General features: G+C 40.0%; 1 protein-coding gene and 1 pseudogene across 2 annotated transcripts in view; one reads left to right on the top strand and one right to left on the bottom strand.

The window, feature by feature from the left end:
• PPP1R1C (protein phosphatase 1, regulatory (inhibitor) subunit 1C) overlaps positions 1 to 21,846 on the top strand; it is a 120,298-nt gene that overhangs the window by 18,862 nt on the left and 79,590 nt on the right. The window lies entirely within an intron of this gene.
• LOC104984206 lies at positions 3,546 to 4,305 on the bottom strand (annotated as a pseudogene).

The raw sequence follows: 21,846 nt of genomic DNA, 5'->3' as shown, positions 1-21,846 counted from the left end.
GGGTCTTTTTCAATGAGTCAGCTCTTCACATCAGATGGCCAAAGTATTAGAGTTTCAGCTTCAACATCAGTCCTTCCAATGAACACCCAGGACTAATCTTTAGGATGGACTGGTTGGATCTCTGCAGTCCAAAGGACTCTCAAGAGCCTTCTCCAGCACCACAGTTCAAAGGCATCAGTTCTTCAGTGCTCTGCCTTCTTTATAGTCCAACTCTCACATCCATACATGACCACTGGAAAAACCATAGCCTTATATTTCTTCAAATTGAAATATAGTTGATTTACAATATTATGTTAGTTTCAGGTGTATATTAAAGTGATTCAGTTACATATATATTTTCACATTCTTTTCTATTACAGATTACTACAAGATATTGAATTTTTTGGTGCTATACAGTAAATCCTGTTGCTTATCTATTTCATGTATAGTAGTTTGGATCTGTTAATCTTATACTCTTGTCTCTATGATTATGATATGGTTTTCAGAAATCTCACCATTTTGCTCCCTAGTGATACTCAAATTGTATTTTTCAGCATGGTACCCAAATTTCACTCTTAATTTAGCAGTTAATTATTGAACATCTATTACAGGCCAGCACCAGATATATATATATATATATACACACACACACACATATACATATACATATATACATATTATAGTAAATGAGAGTTCACAAATGAAAGGTGATGGGGTTTGTGGTAGCAGAAACATAGGATACTTTAGAAACACACAGAATACATAGCCCAGTCAGTAATGGCTTAATGGAGGAAGGAGATTTGTGCTGAACTTGGTGGAAAAAGCAGGAGTACTACTATTTAAGACAGAGAGGAAAACAGGGACAAAGTTTCAGAAGTAGAGCAAGGCAATGCAGATTCAAGGAAGTGAGAGGAGTCCAGAATGACACAGCTTGGAGTGGCATCAGGTAGGTGTGGCAATTAGGCAGGCACCATGGTGGTACCTTATAAGGTGGGGGCATTATAAGCATTTTAAAAGGAGTTATGACTAGGAACCACTAAATGACTTTAAGCAGGAGAGCTCACATGCTCAAATTTTATTCTAAAACGATCCCTGTGGCTACAGATAAAGAATGGATAAGAGGGAGAAGGTCTCAGGGGGAAGTCAGTGGACTTGATTAATTGGATGGCCCAGGGGCAGGGAGGGGAATGGTAATAAAAAAGAAGTCTGAGTTAAGGCTATCAATACTGGAGCCTTTCCTAAAATGGCAGTGCACATTTGGAGAGGAGTGGGGAAAGGTGATGAATTCAGAATGGAATGCATTATTTTGGATACCTTAGATAAAAAGACAGCTCTCATTCAAATTCCAAATGAAATATTCATAACATTCCTGGAAGTAATGCCTGAATAATGGAAGCACTGGTATTAAAAACCAATTTTCTAGAGCCTTTTAAGAGTAAGCACAATGTGCTTATAAAAATGAAATATTTACCGAGCAATTATTACCTTAATAATGTTTGCAATATATCTGCTCTAGGTTCAATATAATACTTGAAAAACAGTAATTGCTCTTAATCATTACAGATATCCAATTAAACACATACATCATTAGCCAAGCAATTATGATTAGGCACTCAAGTCTACTTATCTGCTGAGTCAAAACTGCTGCCAGTCTCGTGCATGAGTGTTATTCTAGGTCTGACCACTGTTCCATACGCATGTGCTCCAAGGAATAGCTAATCCTAAACTGTATGCCCTCAGTTCAACACATCTATTTAAATTCCAAGTCCAGTTGAAGCAAAATTTAAATTCTTCTTTGATGAATTGTATGTATTTCTCATTTTCGATGCTTAGCAGAGTGAGCATGTGTGGCTGAATGGGTTACCTAAGTATAAATCTTGGAAGCTGTTAAGATTTATAAAGTTAGAAGCAGCAAATTGTTTCAATCTATAACTAAGTGTATTTGTTATTCACCATATAACTACATGTGTTTTCTGCCATTTCTGTTATTTATGTCATTTTTTTCAAGTCTCAAATAAATGCCTGACTACGCTATCTACTTTGTCATTCTCTTATCCTCAGTCTTTTCCACCTCAATCTTAGAAAAACTGTATTCTAGAAGTATGGTATAATCAAAAGATGTAATCTTTAGAACTAGAAAGACCCAGGCCTGAATCCCAACTCTGCCATTTAACAGTTCTGTGACTTTAAGCGGGTCACCCATTATTTATGAGCTTCAGTTTGCTCACATACAAAATGTAATTAATAGTGTCAACCTCATTGAGTTGTTTTATTTTTTTTTGTCATTTTAACATCTCTGATAATTTTTTTAATTTTATTTTATTTAACTTTACAATACTGTATTGGTTTTGCCGTATATCAAAATGAATCTGCCACAGGTATACATGTGTTCCCCATCCTGAACCCTCCTCCCTCCTCCCTCCCCATACCATCCCTCTGGGTCGTCCCAGTGCACCAGCCCCAAGCATCCAGTATCGTGCATCAAACCAGGACTGGCGACTTGTTTCATATATGATATTATACATATTTCAATGCCATTCTCCCAAATCATCCCACCCTATCCCTCTCCCACAGAGTCCAAAAGACTGTTCTATACATCAGTGTCTCTTTTGCTGTCTCGTATACAGGGTTATTGTTACCATCTTTCTAAATTCCATATATATGCATTAGTATACTGTATTGGTATTTTTCTTTCTGGCTTACTTCACTCTGTATACTAGGCTCCAGTTTCATCCACCTCATTAGAACTAGCAACCTAGATGTCCGTCAGCAGATGAATGGATAAGAAAGCTGTGGTACATATACACAATGGACTATTACTCAGCCATTAAAAAGAATACATTTGAATCAGTTCTAATGAGTTGTTTTAAGGATGAAAATAATGAATGAAAATGCTTGATATTATAGCATCTCAGTATTACAGCCAATAGCAGTAATAGTTTTTCTAATAATCTGCATGTGTGCATGCTAAATCGCTTCAGTCATGTCCACCTCTTTGCGACCCTATGGACCATAGCCTGCCAGGCTCCTCTGTCCATGGAATTCTCCAGGCAAGAATACTGGAGTGGGTAGCCTTTCTCTTCTCCCAGGAATCTTCCCAAACCAGGGATCTAACCAGCATCTCTTATGTCTCCTGCATTGCCACTGGGTTCTTTACCACTAGAACCACTTGGGAAGCTCAATAATCTGCCTCGTATTTATTTATTCCCCTACAGAACACTCTTCACCCCACATATACCCTGAGGGTATTATTTAGAGTGGGTTACAACATGGGGCCTATAGTCTCAAATCTGAGGTACCCTCTTCTGTCATTTTGTTTCTTAGGTGGGGGCACTGTCCAGGCAGAACTGATGTCTGTCTGGATACTGCAGAAGGCGGACCTAGGCACACCCATAAAGGCAGACATACCCAGGAGCATTGATTGGCAGGCTAGAAGACAAATTCTTATGATAAAGGCACTTTTACCTCAACAGGAGCCTGGGAGTTGACTGGGAGTGTTGTAAGAGTGGGGAGGAGTTATTTCAAGGTTTATTTGCAGGTTGCTGAGAGAAATGAAGACAGTTCACCTATATCCAGCCATCTGCAGGGTCAGTAGGGGCTGCTATATGTCTTTGCAGCAACAAGTGAAAGTGAAAGTTGCTCAGTCCTGTCTGACTCTTTGCAACCCCATGGACTATACAGCCCATGGAATTCTCCAGGCCAGAATACTGGAGTGGGTAGCCTTTCCTTTCTCCAGGGATCTTCCCAACCCAGGTATCAAACCCAGGTCTCCTGCACTGCAGGCAGATTCTTTACCAGCTGAGCCACAAGGGAAGCCCAAGAATACTGGAGTGGGTAGCCTATGCCTTCTCCAGGGGATCTTCCCTACCCAGGAATCGAAGCGGGGTCTCCTGCATTGCAGGCAGATTCTTTACCAACTGAGCTATCAGGGAAGGGGAAGGTAATGTAGGCATCATAATCAAAGAGTTACGCAGCGCATAAGGACAATACCTCTGCTGTGATTTTGGAGTTGTTTCCTCTCTTGACAAGCACCACAGTCCACAATGGAGGTGATCAGGTAGAGGATGATCGCTACAAGGGTTCAGAAGCAATCACTCCAAGGCTGGTTGATGATCTGTATCTTGGTGTGCAGGTCACACATGTAGACAACAAAGATAGTGGCAAATATCATCTCTGTCACTGAAAAGGAGTACCCTGATGTCGAGGCACGAAAGCAGATCAGAATCACCAGGCACAATATATTCTCAGCAAACAGGAGAAATCCCTTTCTGGTGAGTGAGAAGTCAGTCAGCAGCCGGGGGCCCAGAGGCACCCAGAATCTGCCATGGTGTGGACCAGAGGCCCAAGAGGCACAGAGGACCTGCTCTCTTGCTTGTGGATTTGAGGACGGTGCATACCCAGCAGTCTTGCCCGCCTGCCATCTAGCCAGGAAGCACATTTTGATTGACAGCATTTTTAAGGAGATACTTCTACATACATAGTTGAAGGAGACATATATATGTAGTTGAAGGAGATACTGATGACTACGTTTATAGCTAAAACATATTAACATCCTAGCTTCTTTAAACCACAGGCATTGAATCAGAGTAAGTATTTAATTTTGTCATTGTCTTTGATAATTAACTGTAAGAATCTGAGTTTCTGATTATATGGTCAATTGCACTTCTTTTATTAACTACTTAAAAGCAGTTAGACAGCCCTTTAACTTTAATGTTGGTTAATAGGCTGGGCCCTAAAATATTAAGTTTGTGTGATTCACAGCCAAATTTCAATTATAAAACTAAAAAGTTTTAATCTCACTTTCATCCATGATCTAAAAGGAATCTTTCTTTGTCATCACAAAGAATACATTATAATATATATAGTTTACCAATCTTTAAAGAGGTTTAGCATTCATTGAAGTCTTTGCCAAATACTTGATAGGCTAACAGATTTCATATTTTCCACTAAAGATTGATGTTCAAAGTGGACTAATTACATCCTTAGGTTACTTATTTATTTATTCATTTAGTATGAATTTAGCCATTAATTACTTAACTGGTTAAGAAAATTACATTTCTGGGAGCCATTTATATATGAGTAGATATAAACATGGAGAAGGAGATGGCACCCCACTCCAGTACTCTTGCCTGGAAAATCCCATGGACGGAGGAGCCTGGTGGGCTGCAGTCCATGGGGTTGCTAAGAGTCGGACATGACTGAGCGACTTCACTTTCACTTTTCATTTTCCTGCATTGGAGAAGGAAATGGCAACCCACTCCAGTGTTCTTGCCTGGAGAATCCCAGGGATGGGGGAGCCTGGTGGGCTGCCGTCTATGGGGTCACACAGAGTTAGACACGACTGAAGTGACTTAGCAGCAGCAGATATACAAATATATATTTACATATACATATATAAGGCTTTCCCTGGTGGCTCAGATGGTAAAGAATCTGCCTGCAATGTGGGAGACCTGGGTTCGAAACCTGGGTCAGGAAGATCCCCTGGAGGAGGGCATGGCAACCCACTCCAGTATTCTTGCCTGGAGAATCCCCTTGGACAGAGGAACCTGGAAGAAGACATGGGGTTGCAAAGAGCTGGACACGACTGAGCAACTAAATATATAGTGCACACATACATATATAAATATATGTAACCAAGATACGTCAATATACTTTAGAGTTAATATTTTATGCTTCCTGAATTAATAGAATTCCAGTCTAGGTTTGTTTCCAACTTGCTGTGGTACTTAACAGATTGATAAACCTTTCCAGGCATTTGGTTTGAAAAAATATAAAATGAAGAAGTGTCATATCAATTCTTGAGGAGATGAGGCCAGTGTGGCTTTCAGAGTCAAGGCTAAGTACAAATCACAGTCTGCCTAGGGTGTAGATGCTAGGTGAGTACAAGGATGACACTGGAAGTTTGTTCAGCAGAGCAGATTTGAGGTATGATCGATGTCAGAAGAGAAAGCAAAACCTTCGTGCATGTTTGGAATCAAGGATAAAACATTCATATCTGTTGTGTGCATGTAGACCTCATCACTCAATTTTAGAGGAAGTGAAGATGGAAGTGAATAAATTTTATTTGTCACTATAATAAAGCTGGGAGGAAAAAGAGAAAACATGGAGCTTAAAGAAAAAAGAAAGAAAGCTGGGGGCCTGGGTGGAGGTTTTCATAAGATTAAGGTAAACCCCTAGAGTGGAAACTGCTCACTGCTTCATTGGAGCACTTCTCAATGTTGTACTTGGCAAAATACATTCATTCATCTCCATGCCTTTAACAGTAGTTTACTAAGAACACACTGTTTTCCTTGAAACTATCATACTGCAACCCCCTTTATAGTCTCAAAACAGATATGCGATACTAAAATTCTAAATTTCTGGGATGTCAACAGAGAAAGAAAAAATGTACTCTTTGCTTTTGCAGTGTAAAACAATGGGCAACTTATGTTAATGAATGGTCATTATTTGAAATTAATGTCAGTAAAAGAACATGGCTAGAGTTTTTTTTTTTTTTTTTTGAGAATTTATGTCCATTTGGACTAATCAATTTATTTCTCTCAAATTTTATCTCTGTGATCCTATCTTTTTAAATAAAGAAAAAAATGGTAACAATGTGAAAAAATGACTTAACACTATACCTCTTGGTTATGATGATCTATCCAAAAGCAAAATAAAAATACTGAGAATGTAATTACTGAGCCCAGTTTTTGTATTAGGTGTCCTAAATAATGAAGACTGCAAGGATTTGATTTGTGAGCTTATAATCTAGTTTTATGAAACAAGACAAGGGAATGAGAACAGTTAAAAGATACAAGAAAAAACAGAAAGGAATTACAGTGAAACAAGATGATTCATTACTGAATGAATGATGTTAACAGTAAATGCTCTAAGAGTGCAGAGGAGTGAGAACTCTCAGAAGACTGATGTTGGTAGAACTCACTTTATAGAGAAGGTGGAGTTTCATTCCAGGCATAACCTGCAGAAAATCACATTTCTCCCTAGAAATGTGAAGATGATAGCTTGGGTCAATCGGACAGGAGCTGATGGTTAACGCGTACAAGACTAGTAAGAATTCAAGTACGTGGAAGCCAGTATGTGGAGGGGCTAGGATGAGTAATTTTGAATTTACTTTGCATAAAGTGGAAATTGCTGGCATTGTATGCTCAAATAAAGTTCATGATCAAATAAAGTTCAGTCCTGCAGCATGTGGGGGTAGAATGAGGATTGGCAGGAAGGTCAGTTGGGAGACCAATTGAAGAGCCCAGAAATGAGTGAGAAGGATATAAACTGCAGGATGGCAAAGTAATGGATTACAAAAGACAAATGTAAGACATTGAGAAAAATGAATCAGTTGACTGCCAAAACTGATTGCCTGGATGGATGTGAGATGATGAAGCTGAGAGAGTCAAGCAGGACTTCAGGTGTGGGTAGTACAAGGACTGGGAAATCCGGAGGAAGGAACTAAATTCTGTGGTCAAAATGAAGTTAGTTATAAATGTAAAAATAATGGTTATGTAGCTAGTTTATAACCTGTTACACAAATTTACATAGTGCATGATGGCTCAGTGGTAAAGAATCCACCTGCCAACACAGGAGAGGCAAGAAATGTGGGTTCCATCTTTGGGTCAGGAAGATCCCCTGGAGGAAGAAATGTCAATCTACTCCCATATTCTTGCCTGGAAAAATCCCATGGACAGAGGAGCCTGTTGGGCTACAGCCCATGGGGTTGCAAAGAGTTGGACATGACTGAGCAACTGAGCACATGCAATACATACATTCAGTTCAGTTCAGTCACTCAGTTGTGTCTGACTCTTTGCAACCCCATGAATCGCAGCATGCCAGGCCTCTCTGTCCAACACCAACTCCAGGAGCCCACCCAAACTCATGTCCATTGAGTCGGTGATGTCATCCAACCATCTCATCCTCTGTCATCCCCTTCTGCTCCTGCCCTCAATTTTACCCAGCATCAGGATCTTTTCAAGTGAGTCAGCTCTTCTCATTAGGTGGCCACAGCATTGGAGTTTCAGCTTCAACATCAGACCTTCCAATGAACACCCAGGACTGATCTCCTTTAGGATGGACTGGTTAGATCTTCTTGCAGTCCAAGGGACTCTCAAGAGTCTTCTCCAATGGTACACTATTATTATATATTATAACCATATTTATGCCAGGATGGATGTGAGAGTTGGACCATAAAAAGGCTGAGCACTGAATAATTGATGCTTTCAAACTGTGGTGCTGGAGAAGACTCTTGAGAGTCCCCTGGACAGCAAGGAGATCAAAGCCATCAATCCTAAAGGAAATCAACCCTGAATATTCATTGGAAGGATGGATGCTAAAGCTGAAGCTCCAGTACTTTGGTCACCTGATACGAAGAGACAACTCAATGGAAAAGACCCCAATGGTGGGAAAGATTGAAGGCAGGATAAGAAGAGGGGGTGACAGAGGATGAGATGGTTGGATGGCATCACCAACTCAATGGACATGAGTTTGAGCAAACTCTGGGAGATAATGAAGTAAGGGAAGCCTGAAGTGCTGCAGTCCATGGGGTCACAAAGAGTTGTGCATGACTTACCAACTGAACAACAAGATGCTTATACACAAAAGCCCAACTTCAAAAAAACCACAGATGATAGACTCTATTTAAAAATGAGGTTCCAGATTTCCCTGGTGGTACAGTGAATAAGAATCTGCCTGCCAGTGCAGGGGACACGGATTTGATCCCAGATCCAGGAAGACTACACATGCCTCTCAGCAACTAAGCCTGTGCGTCACAATTACTGAGCCTGAGACCACAAAGAGTTGGACATGACTGACTTTCATGTCACATTATATCTTCATAGATGCAACTTGAATTTTCCTAGGTATTGTCAGCCTATGGGCTATAGATATGATCTCATTTATAACAATTCTTAAGTTCCCTTGTGTGGTAGCCATTACCTACTAATGTGGGTCCTCGAACCCCATGCAAAATGCTTTCCCCAATAAAATGTTTTCTTGGGTCCCTTGGGTGAAGTATAACGTGTGTAGCACTTCTTATTTTTTTTACTGCTCCACTGGGCACAGTTGCTACTACTTGGAGTGTTTTAAACACCAGGTACATCTTGTTGCAGTCCGTAGCCACCCTCAGTCCTGATTCAATGCACCATGCTTTGTTTAGTCAACAATGTCTCTCTCGTTCCTTGATATTAACCTAATAGTGGGCCTCTAAAATACTTGGGTGGAGAAGGCAATGGCACCCCACTCCAGTACTCTTGCCTGGAAAATCCCATGGATGGAGGAGCCTGGAAGGCTTTGGTCTTTGGGGTCACTGAGGGTCGGACATGACTGAGCGACTTCACTTTCACTTTTCACTTTCATGCATTGGAGAAGGAAATGGCAACCCACTCCAGTGTTCTTGCCTGGAGAATCCCAGGGACGGGGGAACCTGGTGGGCTGCCATCTATGGGGTCGCACAGAGTCAGACACGACTGAAGTGACTTAGCAGCAAAAACTTGGGAGCAAAAGTCATTATAAAGTTTGGTAAATGTATCCTTTCAGGTTTTAGGTACAGTTCCTTTCTCCATTTTTGGATGAGGAGATGAGTTCAATGAGATTAAGCAATGGCAGATACCATATGACAAATTAATGGCAGAACTGGGATTCAAACTCAGATCTGTCTACACACCTTGTACTCCTAATCACAGAGTTTTAAATAACTATATAAGTGTCAGACAATCTCATGTAAAACTATTAAAATAAGCTCTGGAGATCAGATACAGAGGTTTATCAAATCAAAATGGAAACAAATTTCTGTACTGAACCAAGTTCTGTAACTCATTTGGTGAAACAGGCAATAATTTCAAAGTAAGTAGGGGCTTTCAGATACATCTCTACAAAAACAGCTTAACAATAGCAGATATATTAAACAATTGAGATGCTTAAGAAATTAGCTTCCTGGAAATACGAACATGCTGAAACTGGTTTCAACAAGTTAGATGCTTGACATGTGATACTGAAGATCCACGAGAAACATAATTAGTTCTCAGACTGGAGCATGAGATTATAGAAAAGGATTAAAAAGACTACAGTACCATCAGTTCAGTCGTGTATGAATCTTTGTGAACCCATGGACTGCAGCATGACAGGCTTCCCTGTCCAACACCAGTTCTCGGAGCTTGCTCAAATTCATGTCCATCAAGTTGGTGATGCCATCCAACCATCTCATCCTCTGTTGTCTCCTTCTCCTCCTGCCTTCAATCTTTCCCAGCATCAGGGTCTTTTCAAATGAGTCAGTTCTTCGCATCAAGTGGCCAAAGTATTGGATTTTCAGCTTCAGCATCAGTCCTTTCAATGAATATTTAGGACTGATTTCCTTTAGGATGGACTGGTTGGATCTCCTTGCAGTCCAAGGGACTCTCAAGAGTCTTCTCTTGAGTCTTGAGTCAAGACTCAAGTAAGTCTTGGGCATGACTTGAGTAAGTCATGGCTTGAGTCTTAAGCATGACTTGAGTAAGTCATGCCCAACTCAAATCTTCTTTTGAGTCTTCTGTGTACACCATAGTTGGAGTACACACCACAACACAACACCATAGTACCATATAAGTATTTAAATTTAAAAAGCATTATTCTTATTTTTGATTTGATAAATTGTTTCAATGTACTTATGAATATTCATACTGTGAATCTTGATATGAAAAATCTGAGGTAAGTAGATTATATGTTTTAATTTTCATATTATCACTGCATAGATGAGACAAAAGAGGAGTAATACCTTAACTAGTAAAAAAGTTATTGGATTCTAGATGGAGGGGTTGACTTAGATCATATCTAAATGGCCTACTGGTTTCCCTACTTTCTTCAATTTAAGTCTGAAATTTTCAATAAAGAGCTCATGATCCAGGCCATAGTCAGCTCCCAGACTTGTTTCTGCTGACTGTATAGAACTTCTCCATCTTTGGCTGCAAAGAACATAACCAATCTGATTTTGGTATTGACTTGGTGATGTCCATGTATAGAGTCATCTCATGAGTTATTGGAAGAGGGTGTTTGCTAAGACCACTGCATTGGCAAAACTCTGTTCACCTTTGCACTGCTTCATTTTGTACTGCAAGGCCACACTTGCCCATTACTCCAGGTATCTCTTGACTTCCTACTTAGCATTCCTATCCCCTGTGATGAAAAGGACATCTTTTATTGGTATTAGTCCTAGAAGGTCTTGTAGGTCTGCAAATCCCTTATGATTATACAGTGGGAGTGCCAAATAGATTCAAGAGACTAGATCTGATAGACAGAGTCCTGAAGAACTATGGATGGAGGGATGTAAAATAGTACAGAAGGCAGTGATCAAAACCATCCCCAAGAAAAATAAATGCCAAAAGGCAAAATGGTTGTCTGAAAAAGTATTACAAATTGCTGAGAAAAGAATAGAAGTGAAAGGCAATGGAGAAAAGGAAAGATATACCCATCTGAGTGCAGTGTTTCAAAGAATACCAAGGAGAGATAAGAATGGCTTCCTCAGTGATAGGTACAAAGAAATAGAGGAAAACAATAGAATGGGAAAGACTAGAGATTTCTTCAAGAAAATTAGAGATACCAATGGAACATTTCAAGCAAAGATAGGCACAATAAAGGACAGAAACCTAACAGAAGCAGAAGCTATTAAGAAGAGGCGGCAAGAATACACAGAACTATACAAAAAAGTTCTTAATGCTCCAGATGCTGTGCTCACTCACAAGGAGCTAGACATCCTGGGGTGTGAAGTCAAGTAGGCCTTAGGAAACATTACTAAGAACAAAGCTAGTGGAGGTGATGGAATTCCAGCTGAGCTATTTCAAGTCCTAAAAGAAGATGCTGTGAAAGTGCTGCACTTAATATGCCAGCAAATTTGGGAAACTCAGCAGTGGTCACAGGACTGGAAAGGTCAGTTTTCATTTCAATCCCAAAGAAGGGCAATATCAAAGAATATTCAAACTACGGCACAATTGCATTAATGTCACATGATAACAAGGTAATTCTCAAAATCCTTCAAGCTAGGCTTCAACAGTACATGCAAGAACCAAGAACTTCCAGATATACAAGCTGGATTTAGAAAAGGCAGAGGAAACAGATATCAAATTGCCAACATTTGTTGGATCACAGAAAAAGTAAGGGAATTCCAGAAAAACATCTACTTCTACTTCACTGACTACGCTAAAGCCTTTGACTGTGTGGATCATAAAAACTGTGGAAACTTAAACAGATGGAAATACCAGACCACCCTACCTGTCTCCTGAGAAAGCTGTAGGCAGGTCAAGAAGCAACATTTAGAACTGCACATGTAACAATGGACTGGTCCAAAACTGGGAAAGGAATATGTCGAGGTTGCATACAGTCACCCTGTTTATTTAATTTCTATGTAGAATACATCATGTGAAATGCCAGGCTGAATGAGTCACAAGCTAGAATCAAGGTTGCTGGGAGAAATATCAATAATCTCAGATGCACAGATGACACTACCCTTATGGCAGAAAGTGAAGAGTAACTAAAGAGACTCTTGATAAAGATGAAAGAGGAGAGTGAAAAAGCTGACTTAAAACTCAGTTCAGTTGAGTTGTCAGTCGTGTCTGACTCTCTGCGACCCCATGAACCACAGCATGCCAGGCCTCCCTGTCCATCACCAACTCCCGGAGTTCACTCAAACCCATGTCCATTGAGTTGGTGATGCCATCCAACCATCTCATTCTCTGTTGTCTCCTTCTCCTCCTGCCCTCAATCTTTCCCAGCATCAGGGTCTTTTCCAATGAGTCAGCTCTTCACATCAGGTGGCCAAAGTATTGGAGTTTGAGCTTCAGGATCAGTCCTTCCAATGAACACCCAGGACTGATGTTTAGGATGGACTGGTTGGATCTCCTTGCAGTCCAAGGGACTCTCAAGAATCTTCTCCAGCACCACAGTTCAAAAGCATCAATTCTTCAGCACTCAGCTTTCTTTATAGTCCAACTCTCACATCCATACATGACCACTGGAAAAACCATAGCCTTGACTAGATGGACCTTTGTTGTCAAAGTAATGTCTCTGCTTTTCAATATGCTATCTACATTGGTCATAACTTTTCTTCCAAGGAGTAAGCGTCTTTTAATTTCATGACTTCAATCACCATCTGCAGTGATTTTGGAGCCCAGAAAAATAAAGTCTGACACTGTTTCCACTGTTTCTCCATCTATTTCCCATGAAGTGATGGGACTGGATGCCATGATCTTCGATTTCTGAATGTTGAGCTTTAAGCCAGCTTTTTCACTCTCCTCTTTCACTTTCATCAAGAGGCTCTTAATTCTTTGCTTTCTGCCATAAGGGTGGTGTCATCTGCATATCTGAGGTTATTGATATTTCTCCCTGCTGTTTTGATTCCAGCTTGTGTTTCTTCCAGTCCAGCATTTCTCATGATGTACTCTGCATATAAGTTAAATAAACATAGTGACAATATACAGCCTTGACGTACTCCTTTTCCTATTTGGAACCAGTCTGTTGTTCCATGTCCAGTTCTAACTGTTGCTTCCTGACCTGCATACAGGTTTCTCAAGAGGCAGGTCAGGTGGTCTGGTATTCCCATCTCTTTCAGAATTTTCCACAGTTTATTGTGATCCACACAGTCAAAGGCTTTGGCATAGTCAATAAAGCAGAAATAGATGTTTTTTTTTAACTCTCTTGCTTTTATGAGTATCCAGTGGATGTTGACTTAATACTAAACATTCAAAAAACTAAGATCATGGCATTCAGCCCCATCACTTTGTGGCAAATTGATGGGGGAAAAAAATGGAAACAGTGAGAGACTTTATTTTCTTGGGCTCCAAAATCATTGCAGACAGTGACTGCAGCAATGAAATTAAAAGAAGCTTGCACCTTGGAAGGAAAGTTATGACAAACCTAGACAGTGTATTAAAAAGCAGAGACATCACTTTGCCAATAAAAGTCTGTCTAGTCAAAACTATGGTTTTTCCAGTAGTCATGTATGGATATGAGAACTGGACCATAAAGAATCCTGAGCACCAAAGAATTGATGCTTTGGAACTGTGGTGCTGGGGAAGACTCTTGAGAGTCCCTTGGACTGCAAGGAGATCCAACCAGTCAATTCTAAAGGAAATCAGTCCTGAATATTCATTGGAAGGACTGGTGCTGAAGCTGAAGCTCCAATATTTTAGCCACCTGATTTGAAGAAATGACTCACTGGAAAAGACCCTGATGCTGGGAGAGATTAAAGGCATAAGGAGAAAAGGCAGCAGAGGATGAGATGGTTCGATAGCATCATTAACTCAATGGACATGAATCTGAGCAAACTCCAGTAGCTAGTGGAGGACAGGGGAGTCTGGCGTGCTGCAGTCCAAGAGTCAGACACGACTTAGTGGCTGAACAACAACAACAATAACAATATGGGTGCTTAACATGTATCTCTTCAAGGATTAAATCATATGATGCCGATGCTGGCCTTTATCACCCCCTGAAGGAGTTCAGGGAGGATAGAAGAAATGAGGAACTTTGTGCTCTGGAAAAAATGGCAGGACAGGTCTTCAGATAGTTAAATATTTCAGGAGCTGATTTTACAAGCCCTACTCTTGTATCTCTTCATATCTACTAAAATACTAAAACCCTTCATGGTGAGGACTATTTCTCATGACTAGCAGAAGCTTCACAAGACTGGCAGAAACTTTCTGAAAAAAATATGTGCTTGATTGCGTGTACTCTCCATTCATCAAAATCACTTATCCTTCCCTCCGTTCTCTTTGGAGCAATTTCTCAGAGCTATCTGAGGTGCTGTCTCCCAGGCTGCAGTACTCATTTTGCCCCTAATAAAACTTAACTTGCAACTCTCACATTGTACATTTTTTAAAGTGGATATAGGTTATCAATAAGACTGCTGCTACTGCTGTCGCTTCAGTCGTGTCCTACTCTGTGCGACCCCAGAGACAGCAGCCCACCAGGCTCCCCTGTCCCTGGGATTCTCTAGGCAAGAACACTGGAGTGGGTTGCCATTTCCTTCTCTAATGCATGAAAGTGAAAAGTGAAAGTGAAGTTGCTCAGTCGTGTCTGACTTCGAGACCCCATGGATTGCAACCTACCAGGCTCCTCCGTCCATGGGATTTTCCAGGCAAGAGTACTGGAGTGGGGTGCCATCGCCTTCTCCCAATAAGACTAAGGTGGCACAAAAAATATATGGCATCATTCACTAGTTACTGTACTGTACATAATATCCCCAGATCTTATTCATCTTACAACCCTGCTTGTATTCTTTGGCAACATCTTCCCTTTTCTCTACCTCTAGACCCTGACAACCTCTCTGTTTCTTTGAGTTTTAATTTTTAAAATTTCATAGATAACTGAGATCATACAGTATTTGTCATTCTCTGATTCATTTCATTTAAACGTAATCCCTAAAGTTCCATCTCTGCTGTCACAAATGGCAGAATTTCTTTCTTTTCATGGCTGAATAATAGTCCATTATATCAGATGGTCCCTAGCTTATGATAGTTCAACTTCTATAATTTTTCAACATTATGATGGTGCTACAGCAAAACTCATTTGGTAGAAACAAATTGAATTTTGATCTTTTCCTGGTCTAGTGATACTTGTTACCATACTCTGCTGATGCTGGGTGGCAGCAGCTAGCTGTACCTCACAGTGAGCCATGCGATCACAATGGTAAATACACTTGCAACCATTCTGGTTTCCACTTTCAGTACAGTATTTAAAAAATTACAGGAGATATTCAATACTTTATTATAAAAGTCTTTGTGTTAGATGATTATGCCCAACTCTAGGCTAATGCAAGTCTTCTGAACATGTTTAAGGCAGGCGAGGCTAAACTTGATGATCAGTAGGTAGGTATATTAAATGCATTTTCAACTTACAATATTTTCAATGTATGATGGAGTTATCAGGACATAATCCCATCATAAGTTAAGGAAGATCTATATGTATACCACATTTTATTTATTCATTCATCCATTAATGGACAGTTGGTTGTTTCCATATCTTAGCTGTTGTAAATAATGCTTTAATGAATATAGGTGTTTTCTTTTTCTTTGGATAATTACCCAGATGTGGAACTTGTGGATCACAGGGTAGTTCTCTGGGTCAGGAATATCCTCTGAAGAAGGAAATGGCTACCCACTCCAATATTCTTACCTGGGAAATCCCATGGACAGAGGAACCTGGCTGGCTGCAGTCCATGGAGTTGCAAGGGCTGGACACAACTTATCAATGAAACCACCAGAGTAGCTCTATTTTTAATTTTTTTGGGAACCTCCACACTATTTTCTGTAGTGACTATTTTTTCCTTCAAACACTGAATATATTCTACTCTTTCCTGGACAGTAAGGTTTCTGCTGTAAAACCCAATCATAGTCTCATGGGAGTTCTCCTATATGTGAACATTTTTCTCTTGCCTCTCTAAAAATTCTCCCTTTGTCCTTAATTTTAGACAGTTTTATTATATTGTGTCTTGGTAGAACATATTTTTGAGTTGAAATTTTTTGGAGAGCTATAAGCTTCATGTCAGAGAAGCCAATGGCACCCCACTCCAGTACTCTTGCCTGGAAAATCCCATGGATGGAGGAGCCTGGTGGGCTGCAGTCCATGGGGTTGCTAAGAGTCGGATACAACTGAGAGACTTCACTTTCACTTTTCACTTTCATGCATTGGAGAAGGAAATGGCAACCCACTCCAGTGTTCTTGCCTGAGAATCTCAGGGACAGGGGAGCCTGGTGGGCTGCCGTCTATGGGGTCGCACAGAGTCGGACACGACTGAAGCGACTTAGCAGCAAGTTTCATGTACTTGGAGTTGTAAACCTCACCCAAGATTTAAGAAATTCTCATCTTTTAAAATAATAAACTTTCTGCCCCCCTTTCCATCTCTTCTCCTTCTGGGATGCACAGATTACTTCTTTTAATAGTTTCCCTAGTTCACTTAGATTTCTTCACTCTTTTTCATTCTTTTGTTTCTTGTTTGCCTCTGACAGGATAATTTCAAGTGACCTGCTTTCTACTTTACCAATTCTTTCTATTCTTTGATCAAGTCTACTCTTGCTCTCTATTGCATTTTTCATTTCATTCATTGCATTCTTCTGCTCCAGAATTTCTATTTGGTACATATACATGTATACACAGAAAGTTCAACAAATCAGGTGTTCTTGAGTCCTGATTTTTTTGAATTGTCTCTTGTTTGTTAAACTGTCTTTTTTTGACTCTTGTAGCTCACTGAGATTTCTTAAAACAGCTATTTGTTTCAATATTTTTTGTGGCAAACTGCAGATCTCCATTTCTGTGGTGTTAGTATCTAGGACGGAGAAGGCAATGGCAACCCACTCCAGTACTCTTGCCTGGAAAATCCCATGGACGGAGGAGCCTGGTAGGTTGCAGTCCATGGGGTTGCACAGAGTCAGACATGACTGAAGCGACTTAGCAGCAGCAGCAGCAGTATCTAGGAAATTATGTGGTGTGCCATGTCTTTGATGACTTGCATCGCTCTCTTCACATATGAAGAAGCATTTGCCTACTTCAATCTCTATTGACTGGCTTCAGGAGAGAAATACCTCTGTCAGCCCTGTTAGGGATCTTGAGGCTAAGATTGTATACCTCCTCTAGATCCGGCAAAACCAGGCTGAATGCTGACAGTCGCCCATTCACTTTCCCTAGGGCAATGCTGAATGCTCAGGTTTGTGTGCCTTCTTTCAGTCCCATGGAGTTGAGCCAGCTTTTGTGCTTGCTCACTAGTCTACTGAAAAAGCTTGCCCCTGCTGCCCTTGAAGGCAAGTGCATGACCTCGCACGAAGTGGGAGTGTGTGTGGGTGATGTGAATGGAGTCTGGGGGCCAGCTGGAAGGACCAATAGGCAGGTTACCCCTAGTAGCTTGTGGTGGGCTTCCTGATGGAGTCTGCAACACAGTTAGTAGGATCCACATCTCTTTAGTGCCCACCAAGAGCCTGACTGCTAGTTTTCCAGCTGCTCCCCACCTCTTAGTTATACAGCACACTTCAGTATTCTGGATAGGTTGAGAAAGAAGTGGGTCTCTTTAGCAGCAACCCACACAACTGGGAAAGCTGGGAACACACTCACAGACTCTCTCTGTTCCCTGTAGGAGAAACTGTGGTCAAAGAAGATCTCTCTTGGCACTGAGTTATGCTGCCTTGGGGGAGGAGCAGTGTGGGTAAAGTGAAACTCTTCCTTTTATGCTTTTCAATGTGTACATTCTCAGATTTTCTTTTTCTGCTCCAACAGTGTGCTGGAACTTCTACACTAGACTTCTGACTTGTGAGATTCTCAATACCAGGGTTCTTTAGGAACAAGGTGATGGGAAATTTTTATTTCACCATTTTGATGTTGTAACTTTCTTTGAGTAAGAATTTACAGTAGATATTAAGTTCTTCCAATTCTAAATTTCTATGTTTTTCATCTGTCTATAATACTGAAAATTTTACTTTTCTACTTATACAAGTATTGATCTACTTTTCTATTGTTCCTATTGAGCAGAATAAATTACTATTAGGACTGGAAACATGAGCCAGTTACTAGCCTACTTTGAAATCCTTTCTTATGTTGGTATCTTACATTATTTCATCATAATTTTTGTAGAAAGTGTTTCAGAAGTGATCATCAAATTGACCTGCTCAAATAGCCCTCTATTAGAGATTTCTCATTTCTCTTGGATTGGCTACTTCAATCTTTCAGAAAATTAGAAGTCTTTGTCATATTTTGAAAAATTTTAGGCACATGTGCAATATTTAAACAGTAGTATAGCAATACACTACAGATTTTTTAAAAGAAAATAGCTACTCTTTAAAGTTCTCTAAAATTTCTAAAAATAGAATATCAATCATCAACATTAGAAAAAACTTTATACAAAGCTCTTATCTTATTAAAAGATTTTCCAAATGTAGCTACCTGTAGTAAATAAAGTGGATGAGCCAAGAAAATGTTATAAAAGTTAAAAAAAGAAAAAAATTATAAGTAGACCAAATTATTCATATAACATATGTTCATTCGTGTGTTAATATAATTACTTTTCACCCTACAAAGCCTATTTTAATATTTGCTTCTTCCCTTTGATTGAGAACATATGATTATGTTTATTTCCATCTTTGACAGCTTCAAAGTGCTTATCATTGAATTTACAGAATATTTATCTGCATTCATTTGATATGATGTTTAATTATTTCATAGTGTTCATTTTTCCAATTATTTTGTAAACTTCTGGTAGTCAGGATTAGTACCGACATTTTTCTTTTCTATACATATAACTCTCTTCATGTCAGCATACATGGTAGTTAACACAAAATATTATTTATGATCAATTAGACTAAGTAATTATACTCACTGAAAAGGAACTGCTGAACCAGAATAACAAGTTATGACTTACTGTTTTTCCCTTTAAATTTGGTTAGACCTCAATGAGAAATAGAAATGAATGTTTCTTGATCTTTGTTCTATTAAGTCCAAGTACTATTCCACGTTATAGGTAAAATGCCAAATATAAGTGACTTAGTTTAGAGTCTCTGGAATGCAGAATCTGAGAAAAGGGCCGGGATGGAAGTACTTTAACTGGAATGTAGTCTCAGAAAACAAGAATGAGTGAGATAAGGATGAAGGAAAAAGGAAAAGGCTCATAATCAAAGTCATTCCTGTAGAATGGAGGCTCGACTGTGTTAGGGTCTCCTGAGAGGCACCTAGACAGCCTTTCTAGTGCTGCCCACCTGAAGAATAGAAGCTGGAACTCACATATACTGTCTCCATGCCCGTACTGTCCCTTGGCAACAATAACTCCACCTGTGGTTAGTTCTCCTAGAGCTAGAGAATGGCTAGGGAGAAAGAGGAAAGATAAATGTGGCATTTCTCTTTTGAGGTGGTGACAAGAATTTCCAGACCCAATTCCAACAGGGGTGTGTTCCTCATACCAACAAGCCAATTCTTCCCCACACCAACAAGTAATTCTCAGGACACCAGCACGGTGTCTGAGAATTCAACTCTATCCTAATTCTAAAAAAGATAGCACCATGTTTCACAGGTTGAGGACTTGATCCTACAAGACCATCCTCCATTTCAGATGTTAGTTGTTAGCCCAGGAGGGTACTTATGCTACTAACAAACTGGAGGTTCCAATGACTTCCTTTTTGGGTTTGATTAAATTGCTAGAATGGCTCACAGAACTCAGGAAAACTCATTTACCCATTAGATTACTGTATTATAAAAGGATATTAGAGGATTTGAATCAACAGACACATGAAGATATATATAGGGCAATGTCCTATTCAACCTTAAGTCGCTCTCCTCTTCCCTGGAAATTAGGAGGTGAGACAAAGCTCCAACCCTCTAATCGCATAGTTGGCAACGAGCCCCTACCTTGAGTGGGATCCAAAGTCACCTTCCTTGAAGAACTGAGGACGAGAGTCCCAGTATTATCTCACTGCTCTTATCTCAGGGAATTCCAAATGTTTGGGAAGCTCTTATCTAGGAATTGTGGCTGAAGGCCAAATTCAGATAACCAAACATATATATTTTCCTTATAAATTACAACATCGCAGGTGGGATGCAGAGAACAAACAAATTATATTCACTGACTACAATAACACAATTATAATTTCTTGTGCCTTGACCTGGGGTCTTGTCTGGGTTCTGCTCACCAGCTTTTAAGAGGGGGCACTCACAGGATGAGAAAAAACAAGATAACACGAGTTATGGAAACCAAGTCGCATGGATAAGCACTGAAGGAACTGAAGGTGTTAGCTTAAAGAAAAGATAGGACAAAAAGATAGGTTTGGTCAGCTGCAGGGGAAGCTGAGCTTTTCTGGAGCTTTTTACTGCAGCTATGACTGAAGTCATGGACGGGCTGATGGGATGAGACACGGGCTATATGAAGCATCCTCTATAAGAAGTAATATTTAAGAAAATTTTAACAAGAATATTTTAAAACTTTCTTCTCAACCTTTGGAAATGCAACTCCAGTGAGGCCCCCCCAAAAAAATCAAAGAAAAACTGACTAGTAAATGGCTAAATATTAGAAGAGCAAGAGAACACACAAATCAGCATTTTTTTTTCAATTCACTATTCAGAGTTATATTTAGATGAGTGCAAAATGCATTTGGTCAACCACTTCACATTCAAATTCATGTGTGTGGAAATAAATTTGATCCATCTGTGTCTGAATTTTTATTTTTTAAACCACCAACATTTTCTTTTACAAGAACTGATTTCCAAGGAGTCTTATGATATCCCCAACTTACTGCCAAACCTCTCAAAAAGCCTAAAATGTGGAAGATGTACTGAACCTCCTTAAATATACTGGTCTTTAAATAAAAATAAGCAATAAACAAGCAAAATAATATCTGATTAGTCTGTTACAATGCAATCTGTGTTGAAATGAAGCATAAAAGAGGACACGAGAAAGTTGTATATAGTATCTATTTTTAGTACATATACGCTTCAGTTCAGTTCAGGTCAGTTGCTCAGTCATGTCCGACTCTTTGCGACCCCATGAATTGCAGCATGCCAGGCCTCCCTGTCCATCACCAACTCCCGGAGTTCACTCAGACTCATGTCCATCAAGTCGATGATGCCATCCAGCCATCTCATCCTCTGTCGCCTGCTTCTCCTCCTGCCCTCAAACCCTCCCAGCATCAGGGTCTTTCCAATGAGTCAACTCTTCGCATGAGATGGCCAAAGTACTGGAGTTTCAGCTTCAGCATCATTCCTTTCAATGAACACCCAGGACTGATCTCCCTTAGGATGGACTTGTTGGATCTCCTTGCAGTCCAAGGGACTCTCAAGAGTCTTCCCCAACACCACAGTTCAAAAGTATCAATTCTTCAGCATTCAGCCTTCTTCACAGTCCAACTCTCACATCCATACATGACCACTGGAAAAATGATAGCCTTGACT

This window comes from Bison bison, unplaced genomic scaffold (assembly GCF_000754665.1).
Source record: "Bison bison bison isolate TAMUID 2011002044 unplaced genomic scaffold, Bison_UMD1.0 scf7180017863946, whole genome shotgun sequence".
NCBI classification, from domain to species: Eukaryota; Metazoa; Chordata; class Mammalia; order Artiodactyla; family Bovidae; genus Bison; species Bison bison.
This window is presented reverse-complemented; position numbering and strand designations above follow the sequence as displayed.